The sequence below is a fragment of the Mauremys mutica genome, chromosome 10 (assembly GCF_020497125.1).
Source record: "Mauremys mutica isolate MM-2020 ecotype Southern chromosome 10, ASM2049712v1, whole genome shotgun sequence".
Lineage (NCBI taxonomy): Eukaryota > Metazoa > Chordata > Testudines > Geoemydidae > Mauremys > Mauremys mutica.
In genome coordinates, this window is record NC_059081.1 from 361,305 (window position 1) to 380,824 (window position 19,520).

Consider the following 19,520-nt stretch of genomic DNA (forward strand, 5'->3'; position numbering starts at 1 on the left):
CGCCTCTCCCACATGGTGGGGCTCTGCCCTGAACCCTCCTCCCATCACGCCTTTAGGACTACAAGTAGAAAGCACCCCTTGCAATGACACCTGAAATAGTCACTCTGCACAGATGACTCTGGTCAGACACACCAAACCTGTGGGGAAAACACGTAGAAATTGTGCTTCTTTTTGGCTTGTAACTTATTGCTTCTTGTAGCTTTTTGCTTCCAGCAAGCACGGACAAGGAGGAGCAAAGGGGACGGCTAGTTGAGGTGCACAGCAGACCCACCACAGTCCCAGACTGCACGCCAGGGGAGATCTAGTCATTGAGTGTTGGGGTTCTTAGGAATTGGCTTGTTTTGGCCTTGTTTTCAAATGGGTTTATCTTGATTTTTGGCTTATTGTCAAAGTCGGGGGTGCTTATTTCCCCAGTGAAAGTTAGCAACTGTGACTCTGGTCCCTTCCCCAGCCTTAATCCCAAAGAGCCCCACACCCAACAAGGAAGCAAACAAAGTGTGAAGAAAATCACAGCAAGTACAGATGAGGAATTCCAAGCACTGACCACTTACCCACAGCCAGTTATGCACGAGGCAGAAAGCTGAGGACTGTTCATGTCTCCTTAGAAGAATGTCCAGGCTCCTCAGGCCCACGTCTGCCAATTTCTCCTCCGGCTGCTGCTCCTGGACAATTCCTCTACAAGTGCAGCAAATAAGCCAAGCAAGAGCCCTCACTACAAAAAATTCAATTGGTGCGTGAAATCTTGCCCTCATCCCTGCCTCCCTCTCCCATCCCATCCACATCAGCCCCACTAGAGCAGAGACTCAGTCAATACCCACAGTCACCGCTCCACTCTAGCGCCCACTGCCCTGCATCATTTCAGTCCCCTACTTGTTCATAGCTCACAAGACCTAGCCTGTGGGGATGCACACGTAACACATCTGCCCGTGTCCTACGAAGGGAGACAGCACAAGAGGAGGCAAGGACAGAGAGAAAGGCAGACAGACAGACAGAGTGTGTGTTGGCCAACACATTAGAGGAGAGAGAGAAAAACGTGGGAGGGAGTCAAGGAACTCGCCAGCTGGAGTCATCCCCCTGGATCTAATATGCTGCGGAGGACACACTGGTCCTGGCCAGAGACATGAGCAGCCCCTAAAAATGGGGATCTTCTCTCTCTCAAAACCACAGCTAGTCAGGAACCTTTTCTTACAAACCCAGCCCCAGCTAACGGGGCGTCCCTACCAGGAGCAAGATGGGCCTTGAGCAGAGCCATCACCAAAGAAGACACTTATCTCATTGAGAGTGGTGGCGGTTCCGCTCCCAGATGGACGCCTTCTGCCTCACATTAATAACGCTTGCAGACTCATCGCTCTTGCTCTTTCCATTGCACGAGGGCAGTAGACTCTGGCCTGTGACTTCTTTTCTCTTGCTACTAAACCCAGCACAAGGGGGAAAAACAAATCAGTTACCCTTTCAGTCAGCAACTTTGGGTAGGCTCTTATTTCCCCCCCCCCCCCGCACACAGTGGGGCTCCGCCCTCAACCCTATTCCCATTACACCGGTAGGACTCCAAGTAGAAAGCACCCCTTGCAGCGACACCCGAAATAGTGACTTTGCACAGCAGACTCTGGTCTCACACACCAAATCTCAAGGGGGAAAATAAAACATAGAAATTGGGCTTGTTTTTGACCTGTAGCTTATTGCTGGTTGTAGCTTGCTGCTTCCGGCAAGCAGGGGCAAAGGGGGGAGAGAGTCAGGGGTGCACAGTGGACCCACCACAGTCCCAGACTACACGCCAGGAGAGATCTAGTCATTGAGTGTTGGGGTTCTTAGGAATTGGCTTGTTTTGGCCTTCTTGGAAATAGGATTAGCTTGATTTTTGGAATACTGTGAATTCAGGGTTCTTATCTACCCAGTGAAAGTTGGCAAGTATGACACTGGTCTCTTCCCCAGCCTTAATCCCACAGTGCCCCATACCGAACAAGGAAGGAAACGGCCTACGAACAAAATTACAGTGAGTACAGATGAGGAATTCCAAGCACTCACCGCTTACTCACAGCCAGTTAGGCAGAATGCAGAAACATGAGGACTGTTGAGGTCTCCTCAGAAGGATGCCCAGGCTGCTCACGTCCACTTCTGCATATTCTCGTCCGGCGAGCGCTCCTGGATGATTCCTCTGCAAACTAATAAAGTCAAGTAAGTACCATCACTACACACAGCACTACTGGTGCATTTAATCTTGCCCTCATCCCTGCCTCCCTCTCCCATCCCATCTACATCCGCTCGACTCGATGAACAGAGACTGAGTCAACATCCACAGACACGGCTCCACTCTAGCGCCCAATACCCTGCATGATTTTCATCTCCTCCTATTTGTTCATAGCTCCCGAGATCTAGCCTGTGGGGATGCACACCTAGCACTCCTATCCGTGTCCTATGAAGGGAGACAGCACAAGAAGAAGCAAGGACAGAGACAGAGAGAGAGAGACAGACAGACAGAGTGTGTGTTGGCCAACACATTAGAGGAGAGAGAGAGAGAAAAAAACATGGGAGGGAGTCAAGAAACTCACCACCTGGAGTCTTCCCCCTGGATCCAACCTTCTGCTGCAGAGGACACACCCCTCCTGGCCAGAGAAATAACCAGCCCCTGAAAATGGGGACCTTGTCTCCTTCATAACCAGTAGTTAGGAACCTTTTCTTACAAACCCAGACCTTGCTAATGGGGCGTCCCTACCAGGAGCTGAGCCCTGAGCAGAGCAATCACCAAACCAGACACTTATCTCAGTGACAGTGGCCTCTGCTCGCCTCCCAGATGGATGGCTCTTGCCTGGCATGAACAATGTTCACAGGCTCGCTGCTCTCACTCACTATCCATCGCACGAGGGCAGTAGACTCTGACGTGTGACTGCTGGGTTTAGTACCAAGGAAGAAGTAAAGGGAAGAAAAAAAATAAAATTACCATCTCCGTCTGCAATGTCACGTAGTCTCTTCATCTCACATCTCCCGTATCCCACAGCTCTGCCCTCAACCCATCTCCCTTTACTACTTTACAGCTGCAACTAGAAGAGACCCATTTTAACTGCACCCAAAATAGTCACTTTGCTCAGGAGACTCTTGTCCCTTCCCCAGCCTTAATCCCAAAGAGCCTCGTACCCAACGAGGAAGCACACGGCCTCTGAAGGAAACAAGAGTGAGTACAGACAAGGAATTGAAAACACTGACTTCTTACTCATAGCCAGTTATCCAGAAGGCAGAAAGCTGAGGACTGTACATGTCTGCTTAGAAGGATGTCCAGGCAGTTCAGGTCCACTTCTGCCAGCTTCTTCTCCAGCTGAGACTCCTGGACAATTCCTCTGCAAACTAATAAAGGCAAGCAAGAACTATCACTACACCAGTGGTTCTCAACATTTGGTACTGATGGTCCCTTTTACATAGCAAGCTTCTGAGTGTGACCCTCCCCTTATAAATTAAAAACACTTTTTGTATATTCAACACCATTATAAATGCTGGAAGCCAAGTGATGTTTAGGATGGAGGATGACATTTTACAACCCCCCAAATAACCTTGCGGCCCCCTGATGGGACCTAAACCCCAGCTTGAGAACTCCTGCACTACGTAGAGCCCAATTAAGGCCCTCTTCCCTTCATCGCTTTCGATCTGTCTTAGCCCCACAACACCAACAGTCACCGCTCCAGTCTCGCACCGACTGCCCTGCATGATTTTCGTCCCCTCCTACTTCTTTGTGGCTCCCGAGACACAACCTGTGGGGGTGCACACCTAGCTCGCCTGCCAATATCCTAAGAAGGGAGATGGCACAAGGAAAGGCAAGGACAGATTGAGAAAGAGTGTTGGCCAACACACTAGAGGAGAGAGAGAAACAGGAGAGGAAGGCAAGCAATTCACCACCTGGACTCATTCTCCTAGATGCAACCTTCTGCTGCGTAGGACACACTGCTCCTGGCCAGAAAACTGAGCAGCCCCTAAAAATAGGGACCTTCTCTCTCTCAAAACCACAGCTAGTCAGGAACCTTTTCTTACAAACACAGCCTTAGCAAACGGGGCATCCCTTTCAGGAGAAAGGTGGGCCGTGAGCAGTGCAATCACCAAAACAGTCACTTATCTCATTGACAGTGATGACTGTTCCATTCCCAGTTGGACGGCTTTGTCAAGGCATCAATAATTCTCGCAGTCCCATCACTCTCGCTCGCTTTCCATCGCATGGGGGCAGTAGACTCCGACTTGTCACTTCTTTTCCCTTGGTACTAAATCCAGCAGAAAAACAAGTCAGTCACCATCTCAATTGGCAATGTTGGGTAGTCGCTTCTTTTCGCCTCTCCCACATGGTGGGGCTCTGCCCTGAACCCTCCTCCCATCACGCCTTTAGGACTACAAGTAGAAAGCACCCCTTGCAATGACACCTGAAATAGTCACTCTGCACAGATGACTCTGGTCAGACACACCAAACCTGTGGGGAAAACACGTAGAAATTGTGCTTCTTTTTGGCTTGTAACTTATTGCTTCTTGTAGCTTTTTGCTTCCAGCAAGCACGGACAAGGAGGAGCAAAGGGGACGGCTAGCTGAGGTGCACAGCGGGCCCACCACAGTCCCAGACTGCACGCCAGGGGAGATCTAGTCATTGAGTGTTGGCGTTCTTAGGGATTGGCTTGTTTTGGCCTTGTTTTCAAATGGGTTTATCTTGATTTTTGGCTTATTGTCAAAGTCGGGGGTGCTTATTTCCCCAGTGAAAGTTAGCAACTGTGACTCTGGTCCCTTCCCCAGCCTTAATCCCAAAGAGCCCCCACACCCAACAAGGAAGCAAACAAAGTGTGAAGAAAATCACAGCAAGTACAGATAAGGAATTCCAAGCACTGACCACTTACCCACAGCCAGTTATGCACGAGGCAGAAAGCTGAGGACTGTTCATGTCTCCTTAGAAGAATGTCCAGGCTCCTCAGGCCCACGTCTGCCAATTTCTCCTCCGGCTGCTGCTCCTGGACAATTCCTCTACAAGTGCAGCAAATAAGCCAGGCAAGAGCCCTCACTACAAAAAATTCAATTGGTGTGTGAAATCTTGCCCTCATCCCTGCCTCCCTCTCCCATCCCATCCACATCAGCCCCACTAGAGCAGAGACTCAGTCAATACCCACAGTCACCGCTCCACTCTAGCGCCCACTGCCCTGCATCATTTCAGTCCCCTACTTGTTCATAGCTCACAAGACCTAGCCTGTGGGGATGCACACGTAACACACCTGCCCATGTCCTACGAAGGGAGACAGCACAAGAGGAGGCAAGGACAGAGAGAAAGGCAGACAGACAGAGTGTGTGTTGGCCAACACATTAGAGGAGAGAGAGAAAAACGTGGGAGGGAGTCAAGGAACTCGCCAGCTGGAGTCATCCCCCTGGATCTAATATGCTGCGGAGGACACACTGGTCCTGGCCAGAGACATGAGCAGCCCCTAAAAATGGGGATCTTCTCTCTCTCAAAACCACAGCTAGTTACGAACCTTTTCTTACAAACCCAGCCCCAGCTAACGGGGCGTCCCTACCAGGAGCAAGATGGGCCTTGAGCAGAGCCATCACCAAAGAAGACACTTATCTCATTGAGAGTGGTGGCGGTTCCGCTCCCAGATGGACGCCTTCTGCCTCGCATTAACAATGCTTGCAGACTCATCGCTCTTGCTCTTTCCATTGCACGAGGGCAGTAGACTCTGGCCTGTGACTTCTTTTCTCTTGCTACTAAACCCAGCACAAGGGGGAAAAACAAATCAGTTACCCTTTCAGTCAGCAACTTTGGGTAGGCTCTTATTTTCCCCTCCCGCACACAGTGGGGCTCCGCCCTCAACCCTATTCCCATTACACCGGTAGGACTACAAGAAAGCACCCCTTGCAACGACACCCGAAATGGTCACCTTGCAGAGCAGACTCTGGTCACACACACCAAATCTCAAGGGGGAAAATAAAACATAGAAATTGGGCTTGTTTTTGGCCTGTAGCTTATTGCTCGTTGTAGCTTGCTGCTTCCAGCAAGCAGGGGCAAAGTGGGGAGAGAGTCAGGGGTGCACAGCGGACCGAGCACAGTCCCAGACTGCACTCCAGGAGAGATCTAGTCATTGAGTGCTGAGGTTCTTAGGAATTGGCTTGTTTTGGCCTTATTGGAAATAGGATTAGCTTGATTTTTGGAATATTGTGAATTCAGGGTTCTTAACTACCCAGTGAAAGTTGGCAAGTATGACTTTGGTCTCTTCCCCAGCTTTAATCCCACAGTGCCCCATACCGAACAAGGAAGGAAACGGCCTATGAACAAAATTACAGTGAGTACAGATGAGGAATTCCAAGCACTCACTGCTTACTCACAGCCAGTTAGGCAGAAGGCAGAAACATGAGGACTGTTGAGGTCTCCTTAGAAGGATGCCCAGGCTGCTCACGTCCACTTCTGCATATTCTCGTCCGGCGATGGCTCCTGGATGATTCCTCTGCAAACTAATAAAGTCAAGTAAGTACCATCACTACACACAGCACTACTGGTGCATTTAATCTTGCCCTCATCCCTGCCTCCCTCTCCCATCCCATCTACATCCGCTCGACTCGATGAACAGAGACTGAGTCAACATCCACAGACACCGCTCCACTCTAGCGCCCAATACCCTGCATGATTTTCATCTCCTCCTATTTGTTCATAGCTCCCGAGATCTAGCCTGTGGGCATGCACACCTAGCACTCCTATCCGTGTCCTATGAAGGGAGACGGCACAAGAAGAAGCAAGGACAGAGACAGAGTGAGAGACAGACAGACAGAGTGTGTTGGCCAACACATTAGAGGAGAGAGAGAGAGAGAGAAAACAACACGAGAGGGAGTCAAGAAACTCAAGAGCTGGAGTCTTCCCCCTGGATCAAACCCTTCTGCTGCAGAGGACACACCCCTCCTGGCCAGAGAAATTACCAGCCCCTGAAAATGGGGACCTTGTCTCCTTCATAACCAGTAGTTAGGAACCTTTTCTTTCAAACCCAGAGCTTGCTAATGGGGCGTCCCTACCAGGAGCTGAGCCCTGAGCAGAGCAATCACCAAACCAGACACTTATCTCAGTGACAGTGGCCTCTGCTCACCTCACAGATGGACAGCTCTTGCCTGGCATGAACAATGTTCACAGGCTCGCTGCTCTCACTCACTATCCATCGCATGAGGGCAGTAGACTCTGACGTGTGACTTCTTTTTCCTTGGTACTAAACCCAGCAGAGGGGAGAAAAGCAAAAAAAGAAAACAGCATCTCCATCTGCAATGTCGCGTAGTCTCTTCATTTTACAGCTCCTGTATCCCACGGTTCTGCCCTCAACCCATCTCCCATCACTACTTTACAGCTGCAACTAGAAGGGACCCATTGTAACTGCACCCAAAATAGTCACTTTGCTCAGGAGACTCTTGGCCCTTCCCCCACCTTAATGCCAAAGAGCCTCATGCCCAACGAGGAAGCACAAGGCATGTGAAGAAAAGTACAGCAAGAACAGATGAGGAATTCAAAGCACCGACAGCTAACTCACAGCCAGTTATGTGGGAAGCAGAAAGCCTAGGACTGTTCGTGTCTGCTTAGAAGGATGTTCAGTTTCCTCATGTCCACATCTGCCAACCTCTCCTCCCGCTACGGCTCCTGGGAAATTCCTCTGGAAATGGATCTGCAAAAGCCAAGCATCAGCCATCACTACACACATCTCTATTGATGCTTGAAATCTTGCCCTCATCCCTGCCTCCCTCTTCCAGCCCATCTACATCTACCCCACTTGATGAACAGAGACCAAGTTAACACTGACAGTCACCCCTCCACTCCCGCGCCAGCTAGCTTGCACAATTTTCATCCCCTCCTACTTCATCATGGCCCCCGAGACCTACCCTGTGGGGATGCACACCGAGCACACGTGCTCGTGTCGTACGAAGGGAGACAGCACAAGGAAAAGCAAGGACAGAAAGAGAAAGGGTGTGTGTTGGCCAACGTACTGGAGAAGAGAGAGAGAGAGAGAGAGAGAGAGAAAAAAAAACACAGGAGGAAGGCAAGCAACTTGCCACCTGGAATCAACCTCCTGGATCCAACTTTTTCTGCAGAGGACACAGCGCTTGTCAACAAAGAAATGAGCAGCCCCTGAAAATGGGGACCTTGTCTCCTTCAGAACCACACCTAGTCAGGAATATTTTGTTACAAACCCAGTCCCAGCTAATGGGGCGTTTGCATCTGGATTCAGGTGGGCAGTGAGCAGAGCAATCACCAAAACAGATACTTATCTCATTGACAGTGGCGGCTGCTCCGCTCCCAGCTGGACAGCTCTTGCCTGGCATCCAAAATGCTTGCAATCTCGTCGCTCTCACTCGTTTTCCGTCACATGAGGTGAGCCGACGCTGACCCTCCACTTCTTTTCTCTTGGTCCTGAACCCAGCACAAGGGGGTGGAGGAGAAACAAACGAGTTAGCATCTCAGTTGGCAACATCACATAAGTTCTTCTCCCATTTACCGCACCCCAGACCTCCACCCATAACCCTTCTTCCGTTACACCGTCAGGACCACAACTAGAAAGCAGCCTGTTGCACGTACACTCAAAATAGCCACTCTGCACAGGAGACTTGTGCCTTTCCCTCCTCTTAACCCCACAGAGCCATGTACCCGACCAGGAACAAAACTGGAGCGAGAACAGACGAGGAATTCGAAGCACCGACCGCTTACTCACAGCCAGTTATGTGGAAGGCAGAAATCTGAGGACTGTTAATCTGTGCTTAGAAGGATGTCCAGGCTGCTCAGGTCCGCGTCTGCTAGTTTCTCCTCCTGCTGCTGCTCCCCGATGATTTCTCTGTAAGCGCAGCAAATAAGCCAAGCAAGAGCCATCGCTACACAAAATACAATTGATGCGTGAAATCTTGCCCTCATCCCTGCCTCCCTCTCCCATCCCATCCACATCAGCCCCACTAGAGCAGAGACTCAGTCAACACCCACAGTCACCGCTCCACTCTAGCGCCCATCTGGAGGGGGGGCAAACAGCTGTGCATCTCTCTCTATCAGTGTCATAGAGGATGAGCAATTTATGAGTTTACTCCCTATAAGCTTTATGCAGGGTAAAACGGATTTATTTGTGTTTGTACACCATTGGGAGTTGGGCATCTGAGTGCTAAAGACAAGCACACTTCTGTGAGCTGTTTTCAGGTAAACCTGCAGCTTTGAGGCAAGTAATTCAGACCCTGGGTCTATGTTGGAGCAGATGGGAGTATCTGGCTCAGCAAGAGAGGGTGCTAGAGTCCTGAGCTAGCAGGGAAAGCAGGGGCGGAGGTAGACTTGGCACATCAGTTGGCAGCTCCTGGGGGGGTGTCTGTGATCCAACCCGTCACAGGGGCCGTCACTGCCCAAAGTTCTATTGGTGTGTGAGATGCCGCCCTCCCTCTCCCACCCACCATATATCAGCCCCACTTGATGAACAGAGTCAGAGTCAACTCCTACAGTCACCCCCACCACTACCAATGGAGGATCTAGTACCCATCACGCTTCTCTTCCTCCTGCAATGCCCCAGTGGGACAGGGCCGCCCAGAGGATTCCGGGGGCCCGGGGTCTTCGGCGGCGGGGGGCCCTTCCGTTCCGGGACCCGCCGCTGAAGTGCCCCGAAGACCCGCGGCGGGCCCCCCCGCCGCCGAATTACCGCCAAAGCCGGACCCACCGCCGAAGTGCAGCCCGGTCTTCGGCGGTAATTCGGCGGAGGGGGGCCCCCGCCGCGGGTCTTCAGGGCACTTCGGCGGCGGGTCCCAGAAGGGAAGGGCCCCCCACTGCTGAATTACTGCCGAAGACCGAGCTGAACTTCGGCGGCGGGTCCAGCTCCGTCTTCGGCGGTAATTCGCCGGCGGCGAAGACCGGGAGCAGAAGAAGCTCCTGCGCCCGGACCCGCAAGAGTTTTCCGGGCCTCCCCGGAGGGAGTGAAGGACCCCGCTCCGGGGGCCCCGAAAAACTCTGGTGGGGGCCCCTGTGGGGCTCAGGGCCTGGGGCAAATTGCCCCTCTTGCCCCCCCCTCTGGGCGGCCCTGCAGTGGGATGCAGGCTCTCCAGCCCTACACTGTGAGCATCCACCATTGCCCATGTTCTATGCAAGGAGACAAGGAGAGAGACAGAAAGAGAGAGCGCGCACATGTTGGCCAACATATGAGAGCAGAGATACACGTACAGGAAGGAGGCAAACTCAGCACCTGTAGTCACCTTCCTGGCTCTCCACAAAGAGTTATCGCACTTTGGGGAGACTCCATAGCACCTGACAATTCCTTGAGAGGGCACAAAGGATTCCCCCGAGCTTATCGTGCCCCCGTGAGATGCTGAGGCCTTTCCTCTGGGGCCCTCCCCATACTCACAAATTCTTTCCACTGACAAGAGTATTTGCAGCCCTCCCTCAATACTGAACTTCAGCAAGTTTCCATTTGCTCTTACTCGGCAGATCATTGTCTGCCTTCCATCCCTAGGGATGGGCTCCGGGTGGCTGCTCCTTCTTTGGTCTCTGCCACAGGTTGGCCGATCTCTCATCTGACCAATCTCAGTACGACTGAAAAGAGAAAGAGAGAGAACACTTGTAAGCTAGGTCACCACTTGTGCATGGAAGAACAACGGACACACGTCACTGGCTGCTGCTCCCTCCTTTATTCTTCTTCAGCTTACCCAGGGCCTAAAATACTCACCACTCCTAAGGAGCTACAGCCCTCCAGGAAAGGGACAATCCCAGACCACTGCCAGCCACAGGCAGAGCTGGACCTTCCCATGGATAGGAGAAGCATCTCTCTGCTCTCCACGAGGCACTTCACTCTGCAGATACTGGATAGAGAAATATCATTTCACAAAAACACACACCTGGCTCCTCCAACATTACAAGAGAGCTCCTCGGCTCCACTGCAAAGTGAAACAGCTACATCGTGCAGGTCTGCTTCATGCAGATGCTCCGCTGCCCTGGAGCAGCCCTCCACAAGAACAGCAAACCACCTATGGAAGACCCATCACTGCCAAACACACTATAGGTGCACAAGACCTTCCAGTACCTTCCTCCACTCTTGCACCCACTACCCTGCATGATTTTCGTCCCCTCCTACTTCTTCATGGCTCCCGAGATCTACCCCGTGGGGATGCATCCCTAGCACACCTGCCCGTGTCCTATGAAGGGAGACACCACAAGGAGAGGCAAGGACAGAGAGAGAGAGAGAGAGAATGAGTGAGTGCGTGCTGGCCAACACAGAGAAAAGAGCGAGGGGAACATGGGAGGAAGGCAAGCAACTCAGCACCTGGATTCATCCTGCTGGAACTAACCTTCTGCTGCGTAGGACACACCGGTCCTGGCCAGAGACATGAGCAGCCCCTGAAAATGGGGACCTTGTCTCCCTTATAACCGCAGCTAGTCAGGAACCTTTTCATACAAACCCACCCCCAGGTAACGGGGTTTCCCTACGTGGAGGCAAGTGGGCCGTGAGCAGATCCCTCACCAAACCAGTCACTTATCTCACTGACAGTAGCAGCTGTTCTGATCCCAGTTGGACGGCTTTTTCGTGGCATCAACAATGCTCGCAGCCTCGTCCCTCTCGCTTGCTTTCCATCGCATGAGGGCAGTAGACTCTGACATGCGACTTCTTTTTCCTCGGCACTAAACCCAGCACAGGGGAGAAGAACAAAGTAAATTAGCATCTCTGTCTGCAATGTCGAGTAGTCTCTTCATGTCACAGCTCCTGTGTCCCATGGCTCCGCCCTCAACTACTTTACACCCGCATCTAGAAGGGACCCATTGTAACTGCACCCAAAATAGTCACTTTGCTCAGTAGACTCTTGTCCCTTCCCCAGCCTTAATCCCAAAGAGCCTCGTACCCAACTGTGACCAAGTGGGAATGTTCTGAATGTTTTCTCTTAATACTGTGTGGGTGCCTCATTTAAGAAAGGTGTAGGGGAAACTATCTAGGTGTGGGGGATCAGGGTGTATGATTTTTGCAGAGTTTAGAGGGCCCCTGTGATACTGTCTGCAGGGGGTGCAGGGCCTTGTCTCCACCAAACTCCATGACACCAATGAGGAAGCACACGGCCTGAGAAGAAAACTACAGCGAGTACAGATAAGGAATTGAAAGCACTGACAGCTTACTCACAGCCAGTTATTCAGAAGGCAGAAAGCTGAGGACTGTTCATGTCTCCTTATAAGGATGTCCAGGCTGCTCAGATGCACCTCTGCCAGTTTCTGCTCCGGCGAGGGCTCCTGGACAATTCCTCTGCAAGAGCAGCTGCAAAAGCCAAGCATGAGCCATCACAACACAAAGCTCTAATGGTGCTTGAAATCTTGCCCTCATCCTGCCTCCCTCTCCCATCCCGCCTCCCTCTCCCATCCCATCTAGATCAGCCCCACTCGATGAACAGAGACCAAGTTAACAGCGACAGTCACTGCTTCATTTTAGCGTCCATTTCCCCACATGGTTTTCGTCCCCTCCTACTATTTCAGGGCTCCCAAGACCTAAACTATGGAGATGCGCAGCTAGCACACCTGCCCGTGTCCTATGAAGGGAGACGGCACAAGGAAAGGTAAGGATAGAGAGAGGGTGTGTGTTAGCCAACATACTAGAGGACAGAGAGAGAAACACAGGAGGAAGGCAAGCAACTCATCACCTTGAGTCATCCTCCTAAATCTTTCTGCTGCGGAGGACACACCGCTACTGGCCAGAGAACTGAGCAGCCCCTGAAAATGGGGACCTTGTCTCCCTCATAACCACAGCTACTCAAAAACATTTTCTTACAAACACAGCCCCAGCAAACGGGACGTCCCTACCAGGAGCAACGAGGGCCATGAGCACAGCAATCACCAAAACAGACACTTATCTCACTGACAGCGGCGGCTGTTCTGATCCCAGTTGGACGGCTTTTGCGTGGCATCAATAACTCTCACAGTCCCATCGCTCTCACTCGCTTTCCATCGCATGAGGACAGCAGACTCCGACGTGAGATTTCTTTTCCCTTGGTACTAAACCCAGCAGAAGGGGGAAAAAAAAAAGTTAGCAACTCAGTGGGCAACGTCGCATTGGCTCTTCTTTTCGCCTCTCCAACACGGCGGGGCTCCGCCCTCAACACTGTTCCCATCACACCTTTAGCATTACAACCAAAAAGCAGCCCTTGCAACGGTATCCAACAGTCACTCTGCACAGCAGATGCTGGCCCCTCCCCAGCCTTAACACCACAGAGTCCTGTACCCAACGAGGAACCATACGGGCTGTGAATACAGTCAGTACAGATGAGGAATTCCAAGCACTGACAGCTTACATGAGAGGCAGAAAGCTGAGGACTGTTCATGTCTCCTTAGAATAAAGTCCAGGCAGCTCAGATCAACCTTTGCCAGTTTCTCCTCCTGTGAGGGCTCCTGGAGGATTCCGCCGCAAACTAATAAAGCCAAGCAAGAACTATCACTACGCAGAGCTCTATTAACGCCCTCATCCCTGCGTCCGTCTCCCATCCCATCTACCTCAGCCCGATTCGATGAACAGAGACTGGGTAAAAGCAGACAGTCACCGCTCCACTTTAGCACTCACTGCCCCTTATGATTTTTCTCTGCTCCTACTGCTCCATGGCTCCCAAGATCTAGCATGGGGGGATGCACACTGAGCACCTCCGCCTGTGTCCTATGAAGGGAGATGGCACAAGGAAAGGTAAGGACAGAGAGAGACAGACAGAGTCAGAGAGACGGTGTGTGTTGGCCAACATATTAGAAAAGAGAGAGAGAAAAACATAGGAGGAAGGCAAGCAACTTGCCACCTGGTGTCATCCTCCTGGATCTAACCTTCTGCTGCAGAAGACACAAAACTACTGGACATTAGCACCCGCTGAAAATGGGGACCTTGTCTCCCTCATAACCTGTGCTGTTCAGGAACATTTTTTTTTTTTTTTTAAAACAAAGCCAGCCCCAGCTGATGGGGCATCACTACCTGGAGCCAGATGGGCCGTGAGCAGAACCCTCAGCACAACAGACACTTATCTCAGTGACAGTGGCAGCTATTCCACTCCCAGGTGGACTGCTTTTTCATGCCATCAATAATTCTCCAGGTCCAATCGCTCTTGATCACTTTCCATCGCATGAGGGCAGTAGACTCTGACGTGTGACTTCTTTTTCCTTGGTACTAAACCCAGCAGAAGTGGAAAAATGAAGTTACCATCTCCGTCAGCAACATCACGTAGTCTCTTAATTTCATATCTCCCGTATCCCACGGCTCCGCCTTCAACCCATCCTCCATTACTACTTTACACCTGCATCTAGAAGTCACTTTGCTCAGGAGACTCTTGTCCCTTCCCCAGCCTTAATACCACAGTGTCTGGTACTCAACGAGGAAGCACAGGGCCTGTAAACAGAGCCGGCTCCAGGCACCAGCTGAGCAAGCTCGTGCTTGGGGCGGCACATTCTATGGGGCGGCTTCCGCCCAAACCTAGGGCAGCACAGCTGCTTTTTGTTGTTGCCGTTGTTTGCTGTTCCAGCCGTCCTGTAGGGGCGGCGGCGCGGAGTGCCCTGCAGCAACCTCAGCAGGGCAGCCTGCGTCCTTCCCTCCCTGCTGACCGGAGTGGAGCGGAGCCCTTCCGGCAGGCGGCGCGGCAGTCGGGGCCGCAAGGTAAGCGCCCTGCTGAAGCGCTGGCCGCCCCCCTTCTCTCTTTCCCCTCCGCTCCCTCCCCTTCCCCACCATTAGACCGGGCACGCAGTCTGCAGCACAGAGTCCCCTGGTGCCGGTCGCCCTGTAGGGGTTTTTGTTTTGTTTTTCCCCTGCTTTGCCGGCCGCGTCGTTGTTTCTCCCCCCGCCCCTCCCCCTTTGCCGTTCCAGCTGCGCCATTTTTTCCCGTTTTGCTGCTCCGGTGGCCCCGCCTGAGCTGGCCCTGCCTGTAAAGAAAACTACAGTGAGTAGAGGTGAGGAATTGAAAGCACTGACCTCTTACTCACAGACAGTTATGCAGAATTCAGAAATCTGAGGACTGTTCATGTCTCCTTAGAAGAATGTTCAGGCAGCTCAGCTTCACTTCTGCCACCCTCTCCTCCGGCTAAGGCTCTTAGACGATTCCTCTGTAAACTAATAAAGCCAACCAAGAACGATCACTACACAGAGCTCTATGAATGCCCTCATCCCTGCCTCCCTCTTCCATCTACATCAGCCCTACTTGATGAACAGAGATGGAGTTAACACCGATAGTAACCACTCCACTCTACTATCCACTACCCAGCATGATTCTCGTCCCCTCCTACTTCCTCATGGATCCAGGAGACCTAACCTGTGGGGATGCACACTTAGCACACAGGCAGGGGTGCTATGAAGGGTGACAGCAGAAGGAGAGAGAGAGCGCAAGTGTTGGCCAACACTAGAGAAGAGAGAGAGAGAGAGAGAATCATGGGAGGAAGGCAAGCAACTCACCACCTGGTGTCATCCTCCTGGATCCAATCTTCTGCTGAGGAGGGAACACAGCTACTGGACACAGAAATGAGGACCTTGTCTCCCTCATAACCAAAGCTAGTGAGGAACATTTTCTTATAAATCCAGCCCCAGCTGATGGGGTGTCCCTACCTGGAGCCAGGTGGGCCGTGAGCAGAATCCTCAGCAAAACAGACACTTCTCAGTGACAGTGGCAGCTGTTCCGCTCCCAGATGGATGGCTCTTGCCTGGCATGAACAATGCTCGAGGTCTCGTCGCTCTCACTCGCTTTCCATCGCATGAGGGCAGTAGACTGACTTCTTTTCACTTGGTACTAAACCCAGCATAAGGGGGGGAAAACAAGTAAGTTACCATCTCAGTAGGCAATGTCTCATCGGCTCTTCTTTTCCCCTCTCCCACATGGTGGAGCTCCGCCCTCAACTCTCCTTCCATCACACACCTTTAGCACTACAGTGAAAAAGGAGACCGTTGCACCTACACTTAAAATAGTCACGTACCCAACAAGGAAGCACATGGCCTTATGACAGCAATTACAGAGAAGGAATTCAAAGTACATACCGCTTACTCACAGCCAGTTATGCAAGAGACATAAAGCTGAGGACTGTTCGTGTCTGCTTAAAAGGATGTCCAAGCTGCTCAGGTCCACTTCTGCCTCTTCCTCCTCCAGCTAGGGCTCCTGGACAATTCCTCTGCAAGAACAGCTGCAAAAACCAAGCATGAGCAATCACTACACAGAGCTCTAATGGTGCATGAAATCTTGCCCTCAATCCTGCCTCCCTCTTCCATTCCATCTGCATTGGCCCCACTTGATGAACAGAGACCGAGTTAACAGCAACAGTCACCACTCCACTCTCACACCCACTTCCCTGCATTATTTTCGTCCTCTCCTACTTCGTCATGCTTCCCGAGACCTGGCCTCTGGGGATACACAGCTAGCTCACCTGCCTGTGTGCAATGAAGTGAAACAGCAGAAAAAGAGGCAAGCAGACTGACAGAGTGTGTTGGCCAACACTAGAGAAGAGAGAGAGAGAGAGAAACACAGGAGGAAGACAAGTAACTCGCCACCTGGAACCTACCTTTTCTGCAGAGGACACATCGCTTGTCAGCAGAGAAATGAGCAGACCCTGAAAATGGGGACCCAGTCTCCCTCATAACCACAGCTAGTCATGAACATTTTGTTACAAACCCAGGCCCAACTTACAGGACGTCCCTACCTGGAGCCAGGTGGGCCGTGAGCAGAGCTCTCACCAGAACAGACACTTATCTCACTGACAGCAGTAGCTGCTCCGCTCCCAGATGCACGGCTAATGCTTGATTTCAACAATGCTCGTGGTCTCGTCGCTCTCGCTCGCTTTCCATCGCATGAGGACAGTAGACTCTGACCGTGACTTCTTTTTCCTTGGTACTAATCTCAGCAGAGGGAGGGAAACAAAAAAAAATTAGCATCTCCAACTGCAATGTCACGTAGTCTCTTCATTTCACGTCTCCCGTATCCCAGCCCTCCACCCTCAACCCATCTCCCTTTACTACTTTACAATTGCAACTGGAAGGCACCCATTGTAAAGGCACCCATAAAAACATAAGAATGGCCAAACTGGCTCAGACCAAAGATCCATCCAGCCCAGTATCCTGGCCATTGCCAGGTGCCCCAGAGGGAATTAACCCAACGGGTAATGATCAAGTGATCTCTCTCCTGCCATCCATCTCCACCCTCTGACAAACAGAGGCTAGGGACATCATTCCTTACCCATCCTGGCTAATAGCCATTAATGGACCTAACCTCTACGAATTTATCCAGTTCTCTTTTAAACCCTGTTATAGTCCTGGCCTTCACAACCTCCTCAGGCAAGGAGTTCCACAGGTTGACTGTGCACTGCGTGAAGAAGAACTTCCTTTTATTTATTTTAAACCTGCTGCCCATTAATTTCATTTGGTGGCCCCTAGTTCATATATTATAGGAAGTAAATATATTTTTCCTTATTCACTTTTTCCACACCTCTCGTGATTTTATATACCTCTATCATATGCCCCCTTAATCTCCTCTTTTCCAAGCTGAAAAGTCCTAGCCTCTTTAATCTCTCCTCATATGGGATCCATTCTGAACCCCTAATCATTTCAGTGGCCCTTCTCTGAACCTTTTCTAATGCCAGTATATCTTTTATGAGATGAGGAGACCAGATCTGTACCCAGTATTCAAGCTGTGGGAGTACCATGGATTTATATAAGGACAGTAAGATATTCTCTGCCTTATTCTCTATTCCTCTTTTAATGATTCCAAACATCCTGTTTGCTTTTTTGACTGCCGCTTCACACTGCGTGGACATCTTCGGAAAACTATCCATGATGACCCTAAGATCTCTTTCCTGATTAGTTGTAGCTAAATTAGCCCCCATCATATTGCATGTATAGTTGGGGTTGTTTTTTCCCCATGTGCATTACTTCACATTTATCCACATGAAATTTCATTTGCCGTTTTGTTGCCCAATCACTTAGTTTGTGGGAACTTTTTGATGTTCTTCACAGTGTTCATTGGATTTAACTATCTTGAGCACTTTAGTATCATCTGCAATCTTTGCCAACTCACCTTTCTCCAGATTATTTATGACTAAATTGAATAGGATCGGTCCTAGCATTGACCCTTGGGGAACACAACTAGTTACCCCTCTCCATTCTGAAAATTTACCATTAATTCCTACCCTTTGTTCCCTGTCTTTTAAGCAGTTCTCAATCCATGAAAGGATCTTCACTCTTTTCCAATGATAACTTCATTTACATAAGAGCCTTTGGTGAAGGACCTTATCAAAGGCTTTCTGGAAATCTAAGTACACTTTGTCCCAAAATAGTCACTTTGTTCAGGAGATTCTTGTCCCTTCCCCAGCCTTAATCCCAGAGTCTCGTAACAAACGAGGAAGCAAACGGCCTGTGAAGGAAACTACAGCGAGTAGAGGTGAGGAATTGATAGTGCTCACCTCTTACTCACAGGCAATTATGCAAAAGGCAGAAAGATGAGGAATATTCATGTCTCCTTAAAAGGATGTCCAGGCTGCTCATGTCCACTTCTGCATATTCTCGTCCGGTGAGGGCTCCTGGATGATTCCTCTGCAAACTAATAAAGTCAAGTAAGTACCATCATCACTACACAGAGCTCTATTAGTGCATTTAATCTTGCCCTCATCCCTGCCTCCCTCTCCCATCCCATCTACATCAGCCCCACTTGATAAACAGTAACCAAGTCAACATCGACAGTCTACACTCCACTCTAGTGCCCACTACCCTGCATGATTTTCATCCCCTCTTACTTGTTCATAGCTCCCTAGACCTAGCCTGTGGGGATGCACACGTAGCACACCTGCCTGTGTGCTATGAGGGGAGACAGCACAAGGAGCGGCAAGGACATAGAGAGAGACTGTTGGCCAACACACTAGAGAAGAGACAGAGAGAGAAACAGAGCAAGGCAAGAAACTCACCAGCTGGATTCATCCCCCTGGATCCGACCTTCTGCTGCAGAGGACACACTGCTTGTGGACAGAGAAATGACCAGCCCCTGAAAATGGGGACCTTGTCTCCCTCATAACTACAGCTATTCAGGAACCTTTTCCTACAAACTCAGCCCCAGCTAATGACAAGTCCTAGCCTGGAGGCAGGTAGACCGTTACAAGAGTCCTCATGAAACCAGACACTTATCTCACTGATGGTGACATCTGCTCCACTCCCAGCTTCATGGCATCTGCATAGCCTGGAATCAACAACGCTCACTGTCTCACGGCTCTTGGGCACCTTCCATCTCACAGTTGGGGTGGGCTCTTACCCTTCACTTCTTTCTCCATGGTACTAAGCACAACACAAGAGGGAAAAACAGAACTTATCATCAGAATCTGCAGTGTTGTGTAGGTTCTTCTTCTCCCATCTCCCATTACACCTTTATAGATACAATTAAAAAGCACGCAACGCACACTCAGCCTTTGGAGCTCCTGGCCAGAGAATGCTGTGAAAGCCAAGACTATAATGGGGTTCAAGTAAGAACTAAGTACAGTAACTCCTCACTTAACGTTCTCGTTATGTTCTTGAAAAATGCGACTTTAAGTGAAACGATGTTAAGCAAGTCCAATTTCCCCATAA

General features: G+C 50.7%; 2 long non-coding RNA genes across 6 annotated transcripts; both read right to left on the reverse strand.

The window, feature by feature from the left end:
• Positions 1-5,307: 5,307 nt before the first annotated feature.
• LOC123378821 lies at positions 5,308-18,841 on the reverse strand. 4 transcript variants are annotated; one of them, XR_006582743.1, is made up of 6 exons: positions 18,371-18,841; positions 15,971-16,806; positions 15,384-15,714; positions 7,515-7,646; positions 6,334-6,459; positions 5,308-5,715 (listed from the first exon to the last, which is right to left on the reverse strand). It is a non-coding gene; the product is annotated as an uncharacterized LOC123378821 (long non-coding RNA). The 4 variants fall into 4 exon arrangements; XR_006582745.1 differs by lacking the exons at positions 5,308-5,715; positions 6,334-6,459; positions 7,515-7,646 and adding exons at positions 12,779-12,964; positions 13,261-14,111; positions 14,907-15,044 and having other exon boundaries at positions 15,534-15,714; XR_006582744.1 differs by lacking the exons at positions 5,308-5,715; positions 6,334-6,459 and adding an exon at positions 7,148-7,199.
• Positions 8,756-12,158, reverse strand: LOC123378822. 2 transcript variants are annotated; one of them, XR_006582747.1, is made up of 4 exons: positions 12,102-12,158; positions 10,662-11,611; positions 10,417-10,528; positions 8,756-8,807 (listed from the first exon to the last, which is right to left on the reverse strand). It is a non-coding gene; the product is annotated as an uncharacterized LOC123378822 (long non-coding RNA). The 2 variants fall into 2 exon arrangements; XR_006582746.1 differs by having other exon boundaries at positions 10,417-11,611.
• Positions 18,842-19,520: the final 679 nt, after the last annotated feature.